At 37.8% G+C, this 19,755-nt stretch overlaps 1 protein-coding gene across 2 annotated transcripts in view; it reads left to right on the top strand.

Annotated features, from left to right (window-relative positions):
• The window catches only part of GPC6 (glypican 6), a 1,085,536-nt gene that overhangs the window by 504,145 nt on the left and 561,636 nt on the right, over positions 1-19,755 (top strand). The window lies entirely within an intron of this gene.

Genomic DNA, 19,755 nt, shown 5'->3' with positions numbered 1-19,755 from the left:
GCACATGTGGTGATGGGTGAAAGGTCATTGGAATGTGTACTCACAGCAATAACAGTCGTTTAGCTCTTAGGTGGACATAGTAGCAAAAGTGAAAATTTCATGTGCAAAAAGGTTAAAAAGCTACGTAGTCTACTTTGGGGTAATATTTTATGATTTCATGCCAACACTTAATCTGCTATTAAATTCAGTCCTTTCTCAGTGATGAGTAGTCTCTCAAGTAATGATTCATATTGACAAAAGTGCAGTGGCAGTGTACTCAAGCAGATGTTACTGTCTCTGCGAACCTAGATATTTCATTAAGTCTCCGTCTCCTAACGTTTAGTGGGTTTATAGTTCAGTTACATGGGATAAAGGCATGAGTGTCATAGTTGTGTTACTTGTTAAAAAATCTTGCCTGCGTGAAATCCTCCCTAATTTAATGTTCTTTCAATCTGAGTTATTTATAGGCTAGATAGACAGATAGATAAATAGACACACACACATATGGGGGGAGGAGGGGAATGATCCAATATATATACCTAAATATAAATAATATGCGTAAATATATATGGTTAAATTTAATACTGTCACTGGTTTTTGAAAATATACAATTTTATCTCTAGGCACAAAGAAAATATATAACTGCATAAGGATATATAACTACAATTGACCCTTGAACAACACCTGGGTAAGGGGTGCTGACCCTTCAAGCAGTTAAAATTTCTTGTATAAACTTTTGACTCCCCCCAAATTTAGCTAATAGTTTACTATTGACCTTATCAATAACATAAAGGGTTGATTAATGCATATGTTGTATGTTGTAAGTATTGTATACTGTATTCTTGCAATAAAGTAAGCTAAAGAAAATATTAAGAAAATCATGAGGGAGAGAAAATACATTTATAACACTTATATGTATTTTATTGAAAAAAATCCACATATGAGCAGACCCGCCACAGTTCAAACCCATGCTGTTCAAGGGTCAACTGTGTATAAAATAAACCACATATGAATTTTTAACTGCCGATGAAGACCAGATACTTCTGAGGTGTATGAATTATCGATTTATCCAGCACTTGCTCCCTTGTCAGTTAACAGCAAGGAAGAGAAATGAATTGGCCTAAACTTCAAGGCAGTGATATTGACAGCCTGCAGAGAGGTAGACAGAGCAGCATAGTGGAAGGCGTGGCTTTTGGAGTTAGACAACCTGAGTCCCAAACTTGTTCTGTGGCTCTGTGCCACCCACAGGTTCCTCTTCCGTAAATGATAGAAATGCCTTCTCTGGAGCAGTTATGAGGGTTACAATGGATAAACAGCCTCTGGTACAGTGCTTGGCTCTGTAAAACAGAGCCCGACCTTACTCTCTCAAGATGCCTTCATGGTCACAATGCTATATGTCATACTGTGCTGGGCACGGAGTGGGATACCTAGATTCATGAGGCATCATTTTCACCTTCAAAGAAATCACTCTCCAGTGGAAAAAAATTCAACTTTCATATACCTCCAGATGTATTTACTGAACACTTCATGCAGTGGGCAGTGCCCTGGCTGCTAGGGGCAGGACAGACAAAACTGAATAGAGTGAACGTGTTCTCTCAGCTTATGTTAAAAGGTAGAGAGAGCTAACGGAGGCTTCTCTCAAGGATTGAATTGAATGTGTTTGAGAAAACAGCATCACTGGGACAGAGGAATTACTCAGACCTCACTGTGATCCCTAGGGCATCTCAAACAGCATCCCAAAGAGAAAGTGAAAGTGCCCTTAGAGGAAAGACTAGTGTCATGACAAAACTGTATGTTGTATGAAGTGAGTGACCATAAAGAGAGTTACGTGTGATGTTATGCTTTCCAGGAAAGCATCTGTAATGAGCTAGAATTGTGCAAATCTCTATGAGAATGTGGCCTATAGAAGTGATTTTCACAAGTCATTCCATCTGTAAGCAATGTGCATGAAATAGGTTTTGTTAAAATAAAGGAAATTGAATTTAAAGTGTGCCCTGAAAACTATCCTATCAGCATGAACACCAGCCTAGAAATTGGATGCAGTCACCTCCTGTATTGCATATTTTAACATTCCCCAATATCCTGGAATGTTTCTCCGATTCATGAATCTATCTGCCAAAGCTGTAAGTCTGTATTATTTTAAAATGTTTCAAGTCACTCGGCAGACAAGGTAGGACAAGGATAAGTTGGATGGTGAAGTTGTATGGATTTATATGCGTCGGTGTTAAATTTACCTCTAGTCAGGCCACAGAAACCCTGAATGGCAAAATTAGTTTCTAAATGGCTGACAGGTCAAAAGAGACTATAGCCAAAAGTCTGAAAAGTTCTAGTAAAAAGCACTGGGCCTTATTTGGAAAAAAAATTGTTGGTTCAAAAGACTTCTGTAGTGTTTGCTTTTCAGGATTGAGTAGCAGAGCCAGTGTGGCTGTTGTCTGTTGTCTCTGGCTGGGTCTTTTAGAGAGTTAAGCCACTGAGAACAAATTATCCTTAACTATAGCATAGGCAGGGTCTTTTCTAGCTGTATGTAGTTACAATAAACATAGAGTAGACTTAAAGATAAAAAAGAAGACAAATGAACATACCAACAGCTACAGCCTCCTAAAATATAAAGCAGGATAGTCACATCTACTTTCTGCAAGTGGTGATAGAAAATAGGTTTGATTTTTCTTGAATGCTATTCACTTCACGTTTCTTTTTTTAAATTCTTAATAATTTTTATTTTGAAATATTTAAACGATAACAGACAAGTACAGTGAGTAACATAAAGAACCCCTGTGGGTACTTCCCTGGTGGTCCAGTGGTTAAGACTCCATACTTCCACTGCAGGGGGCACAGGTACTATCCCTGGTCTGGAAACTAAGATTCCGTGCCAAAAAAAAAAAAAAAAAAAAAGAACCCCTGTGTATGTATCACAGTGCTCTATCTCACTTCACTTTTCTTGAATTCTATTGATTATTGGGCATCTTTGGGTCTGGTTCTTAGTCAGACACCATCCAGATGTCTGACTCCTGAAGCTGATGGTTACATACCTTCTCCTCTTCCCTCATCCCACTCTGCAGGGCCCTCTCAGTCCTGGATTCTGTTAACTGGTACGGCTCCCCATTCCTGGTAGATGGGCCCCCTCCGGAGATGAAAAGCTTTCCTATCTGTCCAAGCCAAAGAGGGGAAAATTAAAATGTTGAATAAAAGGGTGTAGAGATTTCTATTCTGTTTTATTGGTTCATGTTGGTTTATTTGAGAGTTCAACTGGAGAGTTTTATAAATTTTGTAAATGTAGTAGTAATAGAAATCTGGGCGAGATGGGAAACATAGATGAACAAAGGCAGAGTCCCTCTTTGACCCTTTTTTCCACCTAAACTTCTAGCTTTATTTCTCTGACCTCCTTGTAAGTGTCCTACATGCTAAACAAATTCATCTTTTGGTAATTCCACACCTTGGAATTTCACACCTCTCTGCTTTGAAGAACCTTCTTCCTATTAGTCTATGTTCTATCTCCTCTTCACTCTCTGAATGAATGAATGATTAGAGTGTTTCTCTTTAGGGTGTTTTAATAGGTAGTGTACTAAATTTTAAAATCATTTCCATAATCTGTTTTGTGTTATTGTTCTATTGTCCCTTTTAGTTCCTTAGGAAGCTGTTCTTTTGTCCCTATAGTTCCTTAGGAAACTGTACTGTAAATTTCTAAGTAATTGCAATTTTAGTTTATTTTTGTTGTTAATTATGACAGTTACTTTTCATGCTAAATAAAGAATATAAAAGAGAGACTTAAATAACATATAGTTATCATCATTTTGTGTACACGTTTTCTTCTGTCAGCTGTCATCTTGTTTCCAAAATATGGAAACATTTTTTAAATGTTTTTCTCTATGTTTTGCTTTGTCTCCTAATCACCTTATTTGGATGTGGGCAACCTGCTGTTATTTCTACTGTTTAGTAACTTAGATACTTCCAAAATAAAATTCCTATGTCTAATTGTCAAAGTAAATCAAATACATGAAAATAACTTTCGACAGTCATTTACAGAAGAAAGAAAAGTGATGACATGAAAAATAGTGTATCTGGTGGACAAAACCTAGTAATTTAACTGTGAATAATAAGTATATCTCTAGGAGACAAAGAAACACCTGAGAGAGAAAAATAAATTGTAGTATAGTAGAAGAAAACTTGTTCTGCTAAAAAAAATCTGAGTTTAGCAATTGAGTTTCATATGTACCAGGCTTAGCTCTCATCATCACTTATTTAGTACTCGTTGCGCCTACCATATTTTAAAATATTTTATTCTACATGAACTATGAAACAGTGTCTCCAAAGTCAGACATCTGTCTATGGAAGGAGAATTAGATTTTGAATTTAGCTTACTTGAATTAATGCTGACTTTATTTAACCCATCCTAGAGCAGCTTCTTATACTTGTATTTCCTAATTTGTATTTGAATTTTTTAAAGCACAGGAAATCATGAGGTTTAAAGAGGAGATTGAATGGGAGAAAATATTTGCAAATCATATATCTGGTAAGGGACTTATATTTGGAATGTAAAAAGAATTCTTACACCTCAACAATAAAAACACAAATAACTTGATTGAGAAATAGGCAGAGGATTTGAATAGACATTTTTTCAAAGAATATATACACATGGCCAATATAAAAGATGTTCAACATTATTATCCATTAGTAAAATGCTTATCGATACCACGAGATACCTCTCCCTACCCATTAAGATTGCTATAATCAAAAATATAAATAATACGGGCTTCCCTGGTGGCGCAGTGGTTGAGAATCTGCCTGCCAATGCAGGGGACATGGGTTCGAGCCCTGGTCTGGGAAGATCCCACGTGCCGCGGAGCAACTAGCCCCGTGAGCCACAATTACTGAGCCTGCGCGTCTGGAGCCTGTGCTCTGCAACAAGAGAGGCCGCGATAGTGAGAGGCCTGCGCACCGCGATGAAGAGTGGCCCCCGCTTGCCGCAACTAGAGGAAGCCCTCGCATAGAAACGAAGAGCCAACACAGCCATAAATTAATTAATTTTAAAAAATATATAAATAATAACAAGATTTGGCAAGAAAATTGGAAACCTCACACATGGCTGGTGGGAATGTAAAATGGTGCAATTGCTGTGGACAAGTTTGACGGTTCCTCAAAAATAAAGTACAAAATTACCATCTGACCCAGCAATTCCATTCCTAAGAGAAATAAAAAATATACGTTCACGTGAAAACTTGTACGTGAATGCTCTTAGGAGCATTATCCATAGTAGCCGAAGTGTGGAAATAAAGTGAGAATCAACTGGAGTGGATAAATAAAGGTAGTACATCCGTACAATGGAAAGTTATTCAGCCGTAAACAGGTGTGAAGACCTGGCACATACTGCAACGTGGATGAACTTGGCACTCATTATGCTAAGGTGAAGGATCTAATCATAAAAGATATATTACGTATTTCTGTTATATGAAAAGGCAAACCTATAGAATCAGAAAGTAGATAAGTGGTTGCCTGAGCTGGGAGTTGGGGAATAGTGGGGAGGTTGCGAGAAAATTAGGGTGACTGCTAATGTATATGCAGTTTGTTTCTGAGATGATGAAAATGTTCTAAAATAGATTGTGGTGATCACTGCACAACTGTGAATATAATACTAAGTACCATTAAATTATACACCTTAAAGAAGTGAATTGAATGGTACATGAATTATATCTTACTAAAGCTGTTTAAAAAAGGGTATAGGGACTTCCCTGGTGGTGCAGTGGTTGAGAATCCACCTACTAATGCAAGGGACATGGGTTCGAGCCCTGGTCCAGGAAGATCCCACATGCTGTGGAGCAACAGAGCCTGTGCTCCACAACTACTGAGCCTGTGCTCTAGAGTCTGTGAGCCACAACTACTGAGCCCACGTGCCACAACTACTGAAGCCCGCATGCCTAGAGCCCGTACTCTGCAACAAGGGAAGCCATCACAATGAGAAGCCTGTGCACTGCAACGCAGAGTAGCCCCCACTCGCCGCAACTAAAGAAAGCCCACGCACAGCAACGAAGACCCAACACAGCCAAAAATAAGTAAAAAAAAAAAAAAAAAAAAGGGTGTAACACTAAAGCGAACAAACAGAAAAAGAGGCATATTCTAAGCAATATTTGATTAGTTTCCAGGTCTCTAATGGAGGTTAATAAAAAAGAAAAGGATGAGGTCTCCATATGATGTTACACCAATTATGCCTAAAATTTTATATGCTCAGTGGAATGATTCTCCAAAAAGTGTATTTTCCACTTTTTCTAGAAAATGCATGCATTTCAAATTTTCTCATAAGTTGATACTATAGAATTGCTAATAAGTAAACAAGGAATAGGGGCCATTATAACATATGTACATAACCTTGAAATTCCTCTGATTGAATTGCTTCAAGAATGCATTTATTCTTACAGTATCATTTCAAGATCTAAATTTATTTTTTGGACGTCTTACCTATCATTTAGTTCCATATTTCGAACTGCCTCCAGAACATTTCAATTTTAATACCTTAATTCTATATTCCTTAAGTAAATAAATCCACATGCTGTGTGGAATTAATTTTTCCCACTTAGATTATAATCTGTAATTAAGCAAATTCCTCTGCACTCCAAAGAGCTAACAAAGCCCCAACCCCCATCAATAAAGAGCCTACCTCCCAAACCCTTGGTTTTTGGTGTATGAAGATCTTATTAACTCCTTCTCTCCCTTCCCAGGAAGGGAAGGAATCATGGATTCTCCTTTGACAATTGTCCTAGTTTCCTATGATATTCTAGGCAGTGTTTGAACTCCAATCCAATTTGGGTTTTTCCATTTAATAGCTGTATGATGTTAGCACATTACTTAAACTATCTGAGTCTCAGTGAACTAGAGAATAGAGTCATTTCTTTTCTTCCATCCTAATAGCACTGGTAGGAGGACTAATTGATAGACCAGTAGTTTGTGAGTTGCCATTTTGAAAAAAACTCTATCAGCTTTTTATAGAACTTATCACATGTAGCATTTAATCCTTTCACTTATAAGTGCTTAATCAAGAATTCTCTATTTGATTTAAAAATAACAGCCACACAAATTCATAGGGAGAAAAGGACCAGGAAGTAATCAGGGCATCTAAGATAATCTAAGGGCTAATGAGGTTGCACAACATTTTAAAATAAAACCCATATGAGTAGTGAGGATACAGCTTTCAAATGTGTCACTGTTGGGCTTCCCTGGTGGCACAGTGGTTGAGGGTACGTCTGCCAATGCAGGGGACACGGGTTCGTGCCCCAGTCCGGGAAGATCCCACATGCCGCAGAGCAGCTGGGCCCGTGAGCCATGGCCGCTGAGCCTGCGCATCCGGAGCCTGTGCTCTGCAACAGGAGAGACCACAACAGTGAGAGGCCCGCGTACCGCAAAAAAATCAAATCTGTACTTACATTTACTACTACTACTACTAATATTTAACACTTAGTGCATACCATTTGCCACTCTGTATTCTAAATGCTTTACGTATATTACTATTATACCCTATCTCCAGGACATCCTTCAGTTGAAGGACATCTCTGTAAGTCATTTAATAATGATGAATAGAGAATAATAAGTAAAGAATTTGAAAGAATATATAAAAACCAGTATTTAGGGAGAATAATACACATTTTAACTTTTCAGGGAGAAGTTCTAGGTTAGACTATCATAAACAACATTTGAGTAACAGGTAATTAAACTATGTATTGCATGGGTAGGTGTATAATGTACATCATACATAAATATAATTCATACATACTTCTTACCACTACTAATTCTAGACTATCTCTTTCTCCGTAAAGGATATTTGTTTGCACAGACTGTAAAGAAGGAGCAGTTTCCCTGTCTTTTGTAATATTTACTCATGTTGAAATACAGCTTATCTATCAATTAAATTTGGTCCGGTGATTGAGCTGCTAGTTTCAACTTAATTCCCTCATTTATTCCCCTTTTATTCAAGCAAAATGCCATTCAATTTATGCCTTCTTTTCTCTCCCTCCAGCCTAAGCCTCTTAGAAAATAAATGAGGCTATAAGTCCTCATTTAGCCCTTCTTAGTCCTGTTGATTCGAGCTGAGGATTTGAATCTTGTCAGTCATTCACCAACCTACTCTTTCAGGTCATCATCACTCCTTCAGCTCTATCCTTTTTTTTTTCCTTGCAGAAAGTTGTAAGGGTGTTTTGGTAGGAATCTTGATAGTAGAGCAGCCATATAGTTTTAATCAGAATCAGGGTCTTAGAACCCAATGGAATTCATACGTGCTTTGGCACCCTTGGGGTCACCTGGAAATAACTGGAGACTGGAGTGAGGTCCCTAAGCCTTCTCTCAGCTATCATTAATCTGCTCGGTTTGGAGAATGTGTTCAGGGGCCTCTGTTCTATTGTGCACCAACTGGATGGATATGTTGGCCAGTGGTGCCAATGTACTCCATGTAATTTTTCCACTTGGCACAGTTTTTGATTTAGGCAAATATTAATATACGGTCTGTTTGAATTCCTGTAGACAGAGAGAGAAGATATACAACATTAGAATTCTTAGCTAACAAGGGATACTGCCAAATGATAAAATATTAATTCTATTACTTTGTATGCAGATATCTGAGCGCTAGAAGCAATTACCCTGACTCTAATTGCTTCATAGATGAATACAATTATGATGTTACACTCATTCTGTCTGTATTCTCAGTATACAAGAACATCCACATAAGACAGTCAGAAATTTCATTTAAAAGTAAACCTTACCAATGTGAAATATATTAAGGCAATAAACCAAGAGATTAAACTTTCATAAACAGTACGAGATCATTGTTTTGTAAATGAGTGTATAATAATATCTTTGCAGCGCAAATGAAACCGTAAAACTGACTGGGGACCTCACTTTTTTTCTGCAAACTTTTGATTTATGTTTTTAATCTGTTCTTAGCATTGTAAAGCAATTAAACATTGAAAACAGGCTCTAGTCTTCTTGCCACATTGCTCTTCTCCCATTTCACTTCTGTCATTTCTTTTATAATGACAAGCAATTTAGAGGAACAAGAAACAATTAAAATGTAAGTAGCTCCTGCTGTCACAGATGTTTTCTACTAATGAATAAAAACCACTGGAATTGTAGAAAGGTGTGATTTAAGGAAAGATCTCTCAGGGGTTAGAAGATTTAAAGATCTGTGGACAAAATGCAGAAGTTAAGTACAGATCCCCAAATAATGGTTATATCAAGGAATTTGATAAGTAAGAGTTCCTTGTTGAAAGTGGTACCCATATGTGTAGGTCGGCCAAACGAAATTGCTCTTCTAATATAGTTCTCAAACTTTAGTGTACGTTGGAATCACTGGAAAGCTTGTTAAAACACACACTCATGGGCCCCACCCCAGTGTTACTGATTCAGTAGGACTGGGATGGAACCAAGAATTTGCACACAACTATATGTGAAATAGATAACTATTAAGAACCTACCGTATAGTTCAGGGAACTCTACTCAGTACTCTGTAATGGCCTATATGGGAAAAGAATCTAAAAAAGAGTGGATGTATGTGTATGTATAACAGATTCACTTTGCTGTACACCTGAAAGTAACACACCATTGTAAATCAGCTATACCCCGATAAAAATTAAAAACACAAATAACAAAACAAACGAAAACCACACATTCACGGGCCCCACCCCAGTGTTACTGATTCAGTAGGAGTTCAGTGAAGCCAAGAATTTGTACTGTAGCACATTTCCAGGTCCAAAGACAGCATTTTGAGAATCTCTGGTCTAACATAAGGCACTGGTTTGTGCATTCTTGCATCCACCTCCTCTCAAGAAAATCCTGGAATGCTTGACAGGGACACTCTGAAGGTCATGATCATGTGGCACTGGTGTATGGTAGACCCAGGTAATAAGAGACTCACTTGGGATATAGAGATTTACAGATGACCCAGTGACTCACCTATAGCCATACAGCTGAACCATACTGGAAACCCAAGAGGACCTCCCTTCTAATTCAGTCCTCTGCTCTCTTCAGTAAGCTGTGTTCATCCAAAAGAAGTTCCTGGAATATTCCCCATTCTTCTAAAGGTAACAGTTTAAGGAAATATAATTTTGTTTTTAATTATATTTCAAACTTAATGCAGAACAGATGGGTGACTCAAACAACAAGTAGTTACGAAATTAAATGGGCCACTAAGATAAGCTTCACTTCCTTTTTCTTAATTGACCTATAGTTGATTTATAATGTTGTATGTGTGTCTACACACACACACACACACACATATTCTTTTTCAGATTCTTTTCCATTATAAGTTACTACAAGATATTGAATATAGTTCTCTATGCTATACAGTAGGTCCTTGTTGGTTATCTATTTTATATACAGTAGTGTGTATCTGTTAATCCCAAACACCTAATTTATCTCCCCCTTCCCCCTTTGGTATACATAAGTTTGTTTTCTATGTCTGTGAGTGTATTTCTGCTCTGTAAATAAGTTCATTTGGATCATTTTTTAGATTCTACATATAAGTGATATCAGATGACATTTGTATTTCTCTGTCTGACTGATTTTACTCAGTATGATCTCTAGGTTCATCCATGTTGCTGCTAATGGCAGTATTTCATTCTTTTTTTATGGCTGAGTAATAATCTATTGTGTATATATATGCCACATATTCTTTATCCATTCATCTGTCAATGACATTCATCATGTCAATAGCCATGTCTTGGCTATTATAAATAGTGCTACTGTGAACACTGGGGTACGTGTATCTTTTTAAATTAGAGTTTTCGTCTTTTCCAGATATATGCACAGGAGTGGAATTGCTAGGTTATATGGTAGTTATATTTTTAGTTTTTTAAGGAACCTCCAAACTGTTCTCCATAGTGGCTGCACCAACTTACATTTCCTCCAAGCTTCACTTTCCTGAGTCTCCCCCATGTCTGTGTAATACAACAGGGGTCAAACAATTTCTTGCTTATAAAACCTCAGCTTCAGGACTTCCCTGGTGGCTCAGTGGTTAAGAATCCACCTGCCGGGCTTCCCTGGTGGCACAGTGGTTGAGAGTCCGCCTGCCGATGCAGGGGACACCGGTTCGTGCCCCGGTCTGGGAAGATCCCACATGCCACAGAGTGGCTGGGCCCGTGAGCCATGGCCGCTGAGCCTGCGCGTCTGGAGCCTGTGCTCCGCAACGGGAGAGGCCACAACAGTGAGAGGCCTGCGTACTGAAAAAAAAGAATCCACCTGCCAATGCAGGGGACACAGGTTCAAGCCCTGGTCCGGGAAGATCCCACATACCACGGAGCAACTAAGCTCATGCGCCACAACTGCTGAGCCTGCACTCTAGAGCCTGTGAGCCACAACTACTGAGCCCGCGTGCCACAACTACTGAAACCCGAGCACCTAGAGCCCGTGCTCTGCAACAAGAGAAACCACCGCAATGAGAAGCCCGTGCACCACAGAGAAGAGTAGCCCCCGCTCACCACAACTGGAGAAAGCCCACGCACACAACGCAGCCAAAAATAAATTAAAAAAAGGTTTATTAAAAAAAGAAAACCTCAGCTTCTAATGTTTATAATTTATTCAGCAAAGACAAGATTTATTTAAGCTCATGAGGTAGTAATATACACTTGATAGCTCTATCTGTATGTTCCAAAGAAGAAACGAAAAATTAGAACATTTTCATCCTAATCTATGTAATATTATGCAAAATGTGTTTCTCATAAAATTTACTGTTGTGTTGCTTTGTATCTGTACCAGACATTGAGAGAAAATAAAATGGCGACTTAGTGAATGTTAATAGGGACACAGAAACAAAGGGGGGGAAAAAGGTTATGTAAATTGCAAGTCAGCCTCATCTTTAAGCTACGCAAACAATAACTTCTCTGTTTGATGTGATTTCAGCAAGCATCTTTGATCCCAAACACTTCTTTCCCAAACAACTTGCTCGATAACTAAATTCCCTGTAACATGAACCAACGCCTTTCATATAATAATTTAAGTCTTAATTCCTATCAATAACTATGTGTCTCCCACAGTCCAGGCTTTGAACTTACGTGTATTTATAATGAAGGGCATACGATTAAACAGAACTTCTCTGGTGAGGAGGTTTTGTCCCCGCAACTATGAAAGAGCACAAATTCATTTGTCAGATAGCAACTGAGCACCTACTGTGTTTCAGATGCGCTTCTTGGAGCTTGAGCTACCTCAGTGAATGTAACCAAACAGCCAGGATCCCTGTCCTTTTGAGCTTCCTGTTTAGGGCAAGGGTGCGGAAATCATCAGTAAATAGGAACGTCACTGTAGGGAGCCAGAAATGGAAGCAAGGAATCAGGAGACAGTTGCAGTGAGGCAGGTGACAGATGAGGGGGCCCCGATCACAGTGTGGGCTGCAGAGCTAGTGAAGGGTGGTTGGATTCTGTACATGTCCTGAAAACCTCAACAAAAGGACTTATGGATGGATAGGATAGAAGTGGGGAGAGCAAGAAAATAGGGGAGTGTGTGAAGAGAGGAGAAAGTAGAAATTCATCCATTTTAAGAGGAAAAAATGGATTGCACTGGTTTACTATAGGTCCTGCAACTCTCAACAATCCTCACTCTTCCGACTACGTTGCAAATACTCCTCGATCCTTCCCATTCCTCACAGCTAAATAGGATGGATTCTCACTTGAGTCAGACGCTTACAGTCCTTGTGCTGCAAAAAAAAAAAAATAGTTCCCAGAATCATTTTCAATTTGGGGAATCAACAGATAAGTTTATAAGATATAATTAGTGGGATAATTTTCTTCATTTCAGTGAAGACTGCCTTTAAAATCAATTTGCATAATTAAAAGCTCTTAAAACCTTGTGACTTTAGGGGGCGTGGCATAAAATGTGGATGTCTTTGGCTCTCACCAACTTTGGGGTATAGTTAAGAATGTCCTGGCATTAATATCCCTAGTTCACAAGCAAGATATTCTTCCCCCGTCATGGTATATGTTTGACAGCCATTTCACTAACACCCATCAAGGTCTCTCTAGTTGTTTCTTGCTGAATCCAGAGTATTTGCATATATGTGCCCCCTACCACTTCACTTCTTCCCTGCTTTGCTGCCTGTGTTGCTGTTCATGGGCCCTTGCAGGGCTTATTTATATATATAAATTCTTTTTCCTTATAGGTTATTACAAAATATTGAGTATAGTTCCCTGTTCTATCCAGTTGGTCCTTGCTGGTTATTTATTTTCTATACTGTAGTGTGTATATGTTAATCCCAACCTCCTAATTTATCCATCACTTTTCTAAATTAAACATAGAACCCCACCTTTGTGTTGTAAATTGCCCTGGATTTCCACACAAACCCACATGGAATAATAGAGCTTCAAGCCTGTGTTAACTTGAAACTGACTTGAAATGATTTGTGTCTTGGTTTTAAGATTGTTTTTGTTTGAATGTGACTGTTTTTCCGAGGTCCATTGACACTCTGGCTGGCTTTGAAATTCATATAGTAAGAGATGACATTTCCTCAGGGGAGAGCTAAAACAAGTTGATAAATTGTTATTGTGCTACCTTTCAGAGGATGGCCTATAATTAAACCACACACTCACAAAAAGGACATTACAGAAATGTGATGGATCTGATTCAACCTCTTGAAATCAAAGAAGTTCAAAATTAATGTCCAAAGCCCAGAGTCAAGTGTGCAATATTGAGTACTGTGGAAGTAATTGTGCTCTTGGGGAAAACATTAGCTGATGCCTGGATCTGAAAAATACCACAGCAGGATATATAACAAAAGCCCAAAATTTGCTTTAAGTTTTTATTCATCTTATTTAGATGCATATGTATATTTTCCTATATATATACTTTTGATAAAGGTTTTATAACCAATTTGTTTAATGCTGTATCTGTATCTATAGATCTGAACTTGACTGCATGGTCATGTTCAAACTGATTCAGAACAAATGCCTCCTCTTTTCCTAAGCAGTGAAGATCTATGTATTTGACTTTGAAATCAACAACTGTGTAGCATTTAATACCAAATCAAATGCAACATCAAATTACCTTGTATTCATTTAAGTGAATTTGCAGATTTATGGCAGACTGGCACAGATCCAGAGAACTAGGGAAAGGACAATCACAGCAGACGACTGTAAGGAAGGAATATGAAATAAATATCTGGGAATTAATTACCTGTAGGGTTAAGGTCCATTCTTGGAAAGAGTCAGGAGCAATTTATTCCACAATCAATTTGCAAGCACTGGGAGTGTAACAAACTAACAGGTAACATGGACTGTTCAAAAACAAGCCATGGCTGGGCTTCCCTGGTGGCGCAGTGGTTGAGAGTCCGCCTGCCGATGCGGGGCACACGGGTTCGTGCCCCGGTCCGGGAGGATCCCACGTGCTGCGAAACGGCTGGGCCTGTGGGCCGTGGCCGCTGGGCCTGCGCGTCCGGAGCCTGTGCTCCGCGGCGGGGGAGGCCACAGCGGTGAGAGGCCCGCGTACCGCAAAAAAAAAAAAAAAAAAAAACAAGCCATGCCAAACAAAACTAATTTCCCTCTTCGACAAAGTGACTGATCCTATAGACTGTAAGACCCACTGGTTACAGCCCAGTTTGACCTTTGCACAGTTATCAGTGGTATTTCACATGGAATGGTCATTGACAAGCTTGCAAAAAATGGCTTGGATGGAATAATAATCAGGTAGATATTGAACTGGTTGGGAAAATGTTATTGGGCTTTGTCAGTAAAGAGTTATCAGGACAAGTTTGTGGTTATTTAGAAGTTTCCACAGATTTGATTATGGATCTGTTATCGTTTTTGTTTGTTTTGTTTTGTTTGAAATAAATGGCTTCATGAGAGAACAGAAAATACGTTCAGAGACTTGAAGCAAAGTCAGGTTTGTTGGAGTTTCTTTGCCAGAATCTCTGAAAAAAAGAGTGGGAATCCAAAATGAGTTTTAAGAAATCAGAATTTGCGATCTAAACTAATTGGGAAGGAATTGCTGAGTGGTTAATACTAAAAAATATGCCAAAGGAAATAAAAACACTAAATTCCGTAAATGCAAAATGTGAAAACAAAGCTGTTGTTTACATTAGTATCAACTACTTGCTCTGCCTCTTATACTGAATCTCTGGCCCAAACCACACTTCCTGTTGCAAAGGAAAGATACCAGGCATGTCTGAGCTGGGACCAACATAGATCAACAATGTCGTTCGAAATAAAGATGTACACACACAATTATAGAAGGAGGATATTGTTCACCTCAAGAGAGAATAATAGAGACATAATTTTTACAGGAATATATTTAATTTGACATTAAATTATCTTTTTGATCAAGTGCTGGGGAGGCAGAAGATTTCTTTCTTCTACTCTTCTAGGTTCTTAGACTGGTCTAAGAATAAAATTAACATGAGAGAGATTAACAGGGTGAAATCATATAAAAGTTTAATAAAATGTATACATGGGAGAGACCCAGGAGAACTGAGTAACTCATCAATATAGCCATCCTCAGCTAAAGACAAAAGAGAATATTGGGGGTAAGGGATCTGGGACTTCAAAGGAGAGGAAGGCAATTGACGTGAATATGCAAAAGCAAATGTTGGTAACTGTTTGCTGGGCCATCCAGAGACAAAGGGACAGAGAGTGGACTCTGATCTCTAAGAGTTTCCCTCACCCCACCTAGCCCACATTTACAGTATCTCCAGCGATAGCTCTATTCTGGGAACAGGCCATTTATCTATATAATTCTTTTAGGTGGTTAGGGGGGAAGTCAAAGTTTCTTCCTAAGTCTTTTGGGACTTAAAAATAATCTAAATTAATCCTCATGCCAGAGACATATTTTGGGGTGGCAAATTTTGCTCCCCTACATAAGGATATCACACAACAACTAGTATATTACATCTATTTTTGCCACCAAATACATTTTGGGGGACCATTCTCAATAAAAATACTTCATAATGTCTATTCAGCTCCTTTGCCCATTTTCAATTGAGTTATTTGGGTTTTTTCTTGTTGAGTTGTCTGAGTTTTTATATTTTTGCATATTAACCCCTTATTGTATATATGATTTGCAAATATCTTCACCCATTTGGTAGGTTGTCTTTTTGTTTTGTAGATGGTTTCCTTAGCTGTGCAGAGCCTTTTTGTTTGATGTAGTCCCACTTGTTTATTTTTCTTTTTGTTTCCCTTGCCTGAGGAAGCATATCAAAAAATATATATATTGCTAAGACTGATGGCAAAGAGCTAATGCCTAGGTTTTCTTCTAGGAGTCTTATGGTTTCAGGTCTTACGTTCAAGGATTTAATTCATTTTGAGTTAATTTTTGTATATGGTGTGAGATGGTAGTCTAGTTTAATTCTTCTACACGTGTCCATCCAGTTTTCCCAACACAATTTATTTAAGAGACTGTCCTTTCTCCATTGTACATTCTTTGCTCCTTTGTCATAAACTGATTGTCCGTATATGTGTGGGTTTATTTCTGGGCTCCCAGTTCTGTCTCATTGACCTAAATATATGTCTGTTCTTCTGCCAATATCATGCTGCTTTGATTACTATAACTTTGTAATATAATTTGAAATCCACATAGATACATTGAACAGAGTAGTGGTTACCAGAGGGAAAGAGGAGTTGGGGGAAAACAAAAAGGGTAAAGGGAATCAACAATATGGTGACGGATGAAAACTAAACTCTTGGTGATGAGCATGCTATAGTATATACAGAAGTCTAAATATAATATTGTACACATGAAACTTACATAGTATTATGAACCAATAAAAAAATACTTCATAATACCTCATTGGGCTAGTATGATGAGAAAAATAATGTTGTCTTATACACCAAATATAGATTTTCAGTGGATAATAATGGTCATGGTTATTATTAACAAGTGTTTTCATTCTTGAGACAGTACTAATAATAGCTGACAATTATATATTCCTTATTATGACCCAGACACTCTCATAATTACTTTCTGTATATCATTTAATCTTTACAACATCCTATGAGGAAGATGCTATTATTATTTCCATTTTATAGATGAGGCACTAAGAGTAACTGGCATATGCCTACATCTCAAATTTTGGTAAAACCAAGAGAATCCCAGTATTTGTCACTGATGCATCTCTCTAATTATGTCATGATGTATGTCCAATCTAACTCAGAGGCAGTGCTTTAGACATTCATATCCCTTCTGTTAGGACTGCTTTAGGTAACATTCTGCAAACTGTTAGATTGTATTTTTTCTGCACAGAGAAGGTAGAATATAGCTTGGTGGTTCCTGTGTCTCAGTACAAGATAACAATTTTAACCTCATCAATTTCATATTACCAAATAAATAAATAAGAATACACAATGATTATTCCAAGAAATTTTAAAACATCTGTAAAATAATCTAAATGACATTCTCTAATTTTGCATAACCTCTTTGGAGAATGTAGTCTCAGAATTTTTTTTCATAAATTTATTTATTTTAGGCTGTGTTGGGTCTTTGTTGCTGCATGCGGGATTTCTCTAGTTGCGGCGAGCAGGGGCTACTCTTCTTGCAGTGCACGGGCTTCTCATTGCGGTGGCTTCTCTTGTTGCGGAGCACGGGCTCTAGGCACGCGGGCTTCAATAGTTGTGGCTCGTGGGCTCTAGAACACAGGCTCAGTAGTTGTGGCGCACAGGCTTAGTTGCTCCGTGGCGTGTAGGATCTTGCCGGACCAGGGCTTGAACCCATGCCCTCTGCATTACAGGCGGATTCTTAACCACTGCGCCACCAGGGAAGCCCTCAGATTTATTTTTGTTTATTTATTTTTATTTTTTATTTATTTATTTTTTTGCGGTACGCGGGCCTCTCCGGTTGTGGAGCACAGGCTCCGGACGTGCAGGCTCAGCAGCCATGGCTCACAGGCCCAGCCACTCCGCGGCATGTGGGATCTTCCCAGACCGGGGCACGAACCCGTGTCCCCTGCATCGGCAGGCGGACTCTCAACCACTGCGCCACCAGGGAAGCCCTCAGATTTATTTTTAATAAGAATTTGTCAGATGTTCTTCAGCTACATTATTGAAATGAAAGAGCAAAACATCCCAGCTAAATGTTTTATTTTAAATATACAATTGATTATAATTGTTTCATTTCAAAGCCTTATTTAATTAGTAAAACACAGTAAGGGTAATCAATTATGATTGATTTAAAAATATCTCTGGGAAAATTGTTCTGCTATGATATTGAAAATATAAGTAATTGCAAAGTACTGTTTTAATGAAATAACATTTAAAATTTTAAGAATTTTTTACAATTTAAATATAGATACGTATATATAAATTTAACTTTCTCACTTTGTAAAACTCTTTTTTATAGAATGAACAAAACTTTTATACTACATTGCAAAATATGTAATTAAGGATTAAAATTAATTATAAAAGTGATGATACACATATGTATCATCAGTATCACGTATAGTAGTATACAATTATTAGCATTCTTTAAATTTGAATATTTTACCTTCCATGATAGTTTGCTAATGTTATCCTACAGGTAAGTAACACATTTTAGGAGTATTCTTAACATGGAACTCCTTATGGTTTTCCTTTCTCATTTTCTTATTAGGAGTTAACTGCAGGCTTGTATATGGAAGAGGTAATTTTAAATAATGAGACATTATGGACAGGAAAAATACATGAAGCCTTTTGTAAGGATTAATCATTGCTCTTAGAGGAATAGATTTTGGTCCTGATCTTTTTCTTCATGTGTATGTAGTACTTATTCTTGATTTATTTCATTTAATATTCTTTGACTTTTATTTCTAGAAAAATTTTGAACAGATACCCTCGTAATATTCAAAAAGCACCATATGTTTTAACTCTTGGTTTTGATTTCCGTTAGGCATTTATTTGAAATGGAAATCTCTAAATTATCATTTGGAATTTATACTTAAGGATCACAGTACTGGCAGTTATACTAAGCCATTGGTGTTGTCAACATGGTTAGTCTTGATTCACTTTTCTAGTACAGTAGGTATAATTTGAGCAAAATTAAAATTATGGCCAGTAGAGTTTTTGTCACATGTACTAAAATAATGTTATTCTCAAGTTTTCCCCGTTTTACTTTGGAAATGGCTTCTGCAGCCTGCTTAATTTGACATCTTTGGCACAATGAACCAGAACCTGGCTTGGAAAGACAGAAAAACTGCTTTGGCAAATGATCTGCCAAGTGACCCATGAACAAAAGCGAGATTGGATTGCCCTTTGAAATAAACCGATTTGAATTTTATTATCTCCAGCGCACCCTGTGTCTCTAATCTTGTGAAAGGTTAGTAGTCTATCCATCAGAGAAAGATAAGAGTGCTGGTTGATGTCTGCTCTTGATGATAACTGAATCCAGCAGTTGGAGCTGGAAGAAGGAGATTCATTACCATCAGCAGTTCAAAAAGAGAGAGGAGAATGGCCATGGAGGGAGTCATTCACAACAAGCCATGTTTTCCTAGGTCAGGGTATTTAAAACAAAGCAAAACAAAAAATGAAGAACTGCTATATTGAAGAAGCTTTACAGAGCCCTTTAAAGAAGTCCCCCTAAATCAGAGCTGTTTTAAGACCACGCTTTGTAGAGATTACCAATTTCTAATATATAGATACTTTCTTTAAAACTATGGCTAATTGCTTTGGGGAAGTTTTTATGACAAACATCAGAATAAAAATAAGAGTGATATCATATCACTATATAACATCTGGCTAATAATGAACAAATATTATAAAATATCCAATGAAGTCTAAAATAATCAGCCTGTGGTACAAATAAAACTTTTTTAAAGCTAACTGAATATATTATTTTGTGGACTTTTACGATCTATAT

Source organism: Grampus griseus (genome assembly GCF_964374135.1).
Source record: "Grampus griseus genome assembly, chromosome: 18".
NCBI classification, from domain to species: domain Eukaryota; kingdom Metazoa; phylum Chordata; class Mammalia; order Artiodactyla; family Delphinidae; genus Grampus; species Grampus griseus.
The sequence above is the reverse complement of the archived record's forward strand: the minus strand, read 5'-3'. Positions and strand labels throughout refer to the sequence as shown.